The sequence below is a fragment of the Littorina saxatilis genome, linkage group LG4 (assembly GCF_037325665.1).
Source record: "Littorina saxatilis isolate snail1 linkage group LG4, US_GU_Lsax_2.0, whole genome shotgun sequence".
NCBI lineage: Eukaryota > Metazoa > Mollusca > Gastropoda > Littorinimorpha > Littorinidae > Littorina > Littorina saxatilis.
The window spans coordinates 43,018,146-43,023,968 of record NC_090248.1 but is presented as its reverse complement, the minus strand read 5'-3'; the positions used below and the strand labels follow the sequence as shown (position 1 = coordinate 43,023,968).

General features: G+C 41.3%; 1 long non-coding RNA gene across 1 annotated transcript in view; it reads right to left on the bottom strand.

The window, feature by feature from the left end:
• The window catches only part of LOC138964809 (uncharacterized), a 172,502-nt gene extending 172,113 nt beyond the window's left edge, over positions 1-389 (bottom strand). The window contains exon 1 of the long non-coding RNA XR_011455222.1: positions 245-389. This is a non-coding gene — a long non-coding RNA (uncharacterized lncRNA). The remainder of the gene's footprint in view (positions 1-244) is intronic.
• Positions 390-5,823: the final 5,434 nt, after the last annotated feature.

Here is a 5,823-nt window from a genome sequence, read left to right as displayed (position 1 = left end):
GTGTGCGCGCGCGCGCGCGTGTATGGGTGTGGCTGTGTCTGTGTGTGTGTGCGTGTGTGTGTGTGTGTGTGTGTGTGTGTGTGTGTGTGAGAGAGAGAGAGAGAGAGAGAGAGAGAGAGACAGAGAGAGAGAGACAGAGAGAGAGAGAGAGACTGACAGAGAAAGATAATGACAGAGAAAGATACTGACAGAGAGAGGGAGAGACTGTTGAACAGAGAGACAGAGACATACGATGTTTACTGACCTTCTACATGAACAAACAAACAGATGACAAAAGCAAAGGCAATACGGCGCAACTTCATTTTGAGCCCCGTTTCCCCCGAGACTAAAGGATCCACCTAGGTATGCAGACACCTACCAAATGACGATTTCAGATGTTGCATGCCAAATATATCGTATTATGTTCTGTCCAACCAGGAAGAAATTTGCTCGTTACATTCTACCAGGAAGAGCACGGGACAGTATTATTTATAATGAATACGAAGACGTCATCTGACCCACCTCTCTCTTTCGTTATTGTTACCATGTTGTATCCCAAACCCCCTTTCATAGACTTATCACTATGAACCATGAGTTTGACAAATAAAATGGCTTGACTGCGCTTGTACATACACATGTGTAGCCTACGTGTGTGTGTGTGTGTGTGTGTGTGTGTGTGTGTGTGTGTGTGTGTGTGTATGTCCATCTGTCTGTGTGTGTGTGTGTGTGTGTGTGTGTGTGTGTGTGTGTGTGTGTGTGTGTTGAACATGTTTAGTATATCTCTTCCTCCGTTTATGTATGAATAGGTTGTTCCTCTCGGAAAAATCTGTCAGATGTAGTTTACTCTGACATCAAACTCATGGAGTTCACTGACTCTTCACAAAGCGAATTAAGATTATTTGTTTTCATTTAAACTGAGAAACAATTTCTGAATCATACCAGAAAAAAAATGGAATGGTTCAGACAGCAAGGAAATCAATGTAAACCACTCATATAATCAGAGTGGACGAATGAGTTAAGGTCATAAACACTAGCCTGTTAGAACGTGCGTGATGATATTGCTCTCCCCCTATCTTGCTCTGTGTGTGTGTGTGTGTGTGTGTGTGTGTGTGTGTGTGTGTGTGTGTGTATGTGTGTGTGTGTGTGTTTGTGCGTATCAGTCTGTGATCAAATTGTGTCGCCAATGTGTACGTGAAATGTAGAAGCCTATGCCGAACGGTGCGTTTAAACATGATCAACCTGTCTGTTCTATTTCAGGATTATAGACAACTTTACACTCATTGAACACATTTGTTCTTTGGTGCAGGTACGAGCTCGTACGCTGACAATGAAATCGGGCCCTCTAGAGGCCTTCTCCTGTACACATAGTTTCAAAGGCTTTCTTTTCAACGCTTCGAACACACCTTCCTGTTTGAGTTGTATGAAAGTTACCCGACACTGAAACCCTCGATGCGTGCAATGAGTCAACGCACTGCTCCAATACTGCACTGTTAGTGACACACGGGTGTACGGGAAGGGCCCCTAATGTGGACCAGCTTCTGTTCTGACAAACTAACGGTGCTAGAGCACTCAAAACAGTTTCATTCGCTGCATTTACCATTTCTGAATAACTTGCACAAACCACACAACAGTTGGACTTTTCCTCACTAGTTCCGTCCATAGACAAAGCTGTTAACACAAAACGATTGCTATAAATGACAGCTATAACTGTATTAAATTTTGTAACATTTCAGCTGTGTTGGCCCCGAGTTTGTAGCGCAAACGAAACATGACAGCAAAATCACAAAATATGCGTTTTTCCCCTAATCTGGAACGCCTTCAACAAATAGAAGAAAAGAAAAGATAAAGGCTGGTTTCAGACATTCATGAAGAAGCTTGCTGAAAATAACTAGCCTAATTCGAGCTGTCAAAAACATAAACCAAACAGTATTCTTTACATGATAGTTGATCATTTAATCCAACTTCTCACTGTTTTTGAGAAGTTTCTTTAGTTTCGTGTTGTGCTTCAAATAATGTTCTGGCACATGTAAACAATATGAATTAATTAATGAACGCTACGAATATGGCAGCCTTTAAGAGTGTAATGGAAAAGGGAATACAAACTCAAACTCTTACAAGCACTGACAGTCCTATGTTTTGGCACACGGAAACGTCGACGCAATGGCAGTCGTTCATAATATTGGGCCAGGACATGTGTTTTGTCATTCGCAATCATACCATAGTAGTGGGGCTCCTATGTTGCAAAATCATTCAAATCATGCAACAAACACCAAATTAAGCAAATATGAAGAGTTTTATGTGCTTAACAAAACCTGATACAGAGCCATCGCGAAAAATAAAAAAATGGGTAGTTTTTAAACAATTTTTCAAAATGGCCGCCAGTGTAAACGGTTGGGTATGTTAGGCATATTTCACTTCATGTGATTAACAGCAAATTTGGCGTAAATGGACATTTGCTTTTGCTTAACAAAACCTGATACAGAGCCACCGTGAAAAAATTAAGAAATCAGTAGTTTTTTTACAATTTTCAAAATGGCCGCCAATAAAAGGGTATTTAGGCATTTTTGATGCTACAAGACATTCTCTTGCAATAGAAACTAACACAAACACATTTTTAAACAAAACAATACATGTATTGTTGGTGCAGAGAATGATTGGACGGTGTGGGTGGCAGGGTTGAAGAATTTGTGGATTACCTAAACTGTGCAAAAATAAATATATTGCACCAAAACGAAAACATTCATTCCTGTGCTGTTATATTCAATGTATGCTATTGAGGGCACTCAACTTGGCTAACTGGAACACTTTTAAGATAAAAGGTGGCTTTTACATGGGTTATTTGACCGCCGCCCAAATAAGGGTACCCCCAAAATAAAACTGATAAAAATGTAATGTATCAACTCAAAAGTCGACTAAAATTCATAATCGCTGTATTTCGAAAACGTTGTTTGTTCTCATGTGTTTACACAACTAGCACATTCCGGCAAGTGTCTATACTCAAAAGAAACTTTGGCAGTACTTGAAACAACCATCTGTCATATATACATGCGAAGTCAAAAATATGTGGGATGTAAGTCAACAAACCTGTGGCAGTTTTTAAAATATTATTTCGTGAAGATTTGAAAGTGTACTCAAACGGTTGAACTACGCCTCGTGCACACATTCCTGAAAGTTTCAACGCAACCCACTTGGTCATTGCTAAAATACATGGATTTTAGTTGACTTGGGTATCCCTCAAATTTGACACATAAACATCTCATCCGTGAGATCGACACATACATCAGTAGGTACAATGGCACAACACTAGAAATATGCAAGATGGCGAAATAAAACAACCTGTTCTGGATGGATAATCAAGTTGACTTTCTCTTCGTATACAACAGTGACCCAGTTGTGCCTCAGGAATTGTCGTCGGCTTTTTAAAAGGTACCCGAAGTTTTTGTCACATCTCTTTGTCACGTCAAGGGTATCCTTATTTTGACGGCGTAAATGATGATGTTAAAAAAAAAATGTGCCAGATAGCGAAGATGCGAGCCTTTAATGGCATAGACAGTTTGAATAAAATGACACAGGAATAAATGTTTGAGTTGGGGTATGAAAATGGGTGCAATAATATTTTTGCACAGTTTAGATGCTGACAGTTTTCACAGGCATGCAAGCACATTTGCAGAGAGCTGTGCTCTGCAGTCCTTTGCAGCATTTGCAGCGTTTTGTTGTACAGCTCTTCTTGCAGGCACACCTCATGAGTTCTCAGCACACGCTGGATACCTCTTGAAAGCTCGTCCAGAATGACTCCCACTTTCCAGCCTTGAACTGCCAGCCCACAGAGTTTGGAAGTCTAATAGGTAGATGGCTCTTCTCAATCTCATGTCCTGCAGCAGCACCTCACTTGTAAGGGGATTATGGTCAATTTGGCAGCTCTTTTTACTGAAGAGGTACCGTCTAGCACTGTTTACACCCAGTACGTTGCTGGTTTTGTCCTACAAATGTACACCAAAAAGCTCTTGTGCTGCCCTGTCAGTGGTACTCAGCTTACAAAGAGGAGCAGACAACCTGAAGAAAGTTTGAGTGACGTCTTCAAATGCTTGCCATACTTCCCAAGCCTTCTGATTCCCCAATACCATTGAAGAACGACATAGTGTCACAGCCTGTAAGGCTATGCAAAATGGGCAGACAGGGTGACTTCTCTTGGCCAATGGCTTTGGCAATGTGGCGATACACTTCACGAGCAGAAAAAAACGCAACACAGCTGGAATGAGAAGCAGACTGTCTGGCCTCCTCTACATCCATGGTGCAGGAAATCAGCCTGTGGTACCCTTCACACAAAAGATGAAAAGTGACATTTTTATTTGAATGTATATGAATAATGTTTACTATCTCAGAGAGTCGGTCAAAGCCGAACAGACCAAAATGAAAGAACATGAATTCGTATAATTCTTACTGTTTCAGGTTAAAACAAATAAAAAAAACAGTTTCCAGTGACCCAACTGATTCTGGAATCTTTCTGACCGCTACATTTATTCGCTTCAAACAGTCGCTAACAGAATGTTGACCATAGTGAGGGTTCGTACGTTAAACCCATCAAATTCACAGAGGTCGCTTACAAATGATGTGCAAACATGTTCCAATTAATACAAATAAAAAAAATCTTACTGTTAAGATGTATTAGGTAACAAACCTTGATACAGTAGTACTAGTTCTTCTTCTTCTGCGTTCGTGGGCTGAAACTCCCACGTACACTCGTGTTTTTTGCACGAGTGGAATTTTACTTGTATGACCGTTTTTTACCACGCCATTAAGGCAGCCATACGCCGCTTTCGGAGGAAGCATGCTGGATATTTTCGTGTTTCTATAACCCACCGAACTCTGACATGGATTACAGGATCTTTTCCGTGCGCACTTGGTCTTGTGCTTGCGTGTACACACGAAGGGGGATAAGCCACTAGCAGGTCTGCACATAAGTTGACCTGGGAGATCGGAAAAATCTCCACACTTAACCCACCAGGCGGCCGCGACCGGGATTCGAACCCTCGACCTTCCGATTAAGAGGCCGACGTTTTACCACCCCGCCACAGCGCCCGTCCAGTAGTACTAGTGAAATCGGCTCCCTTCTGTGGCACCGGAATAAATGCAGAACGCTTGTTCCCAGGAACCGGCATGTGGTGTAACTCTTGTATCCTGTAAAAATAAAATTCACACCAATGCACGGTCAACTTAAAATAAGCAAAAGGATGAGAAACAAGCAACAAACCAAAATTGTAAAACTCAAAGAGCGGTACCTCTTCATTTTTCAAAACCACTTATCTCATTTGATTAGCATACACTGTATGCTTTTGTCTGTTACCTACCGTCTTTGAAAGTTTGATCACAACACTGTAAAGACATGGGGAGTGGAGTGTTTTTATCTCCAGCTGGTCATCCTACTATCTGGCCTACCCTCACTCAGTTTTTGACTCTACCCCTCCCCACCTTATGGAAGTCCTTAACGTAGGCAGGACTAATCATTTATCATACCATGAACAATCTCTTTCTCCTCGCCTTTTATTCAAAGTTCGTTTAATCTGTTTAAAATCACCATCGTGGCGATTATGATTTCCTTACTTGTAATCAACAGATAGATCTAGATCTATCAGCATCACAATCCAGCTGATGAGCTATTGCAAGATTAAACAAAGTCTCTGCATTTCAGCGCTTCACCCGATGAATAACAGACCCCAGGGGAGAATTAAACAGTAAAATGATGTGACATTGGTGAATGGATGCGTATTCTTGAAAACTTACCTTCAGAAACGTTGTTTTCGCTCAAATCAAAACACGCAATGTTGCGGAGGCCGCCATCTTGAA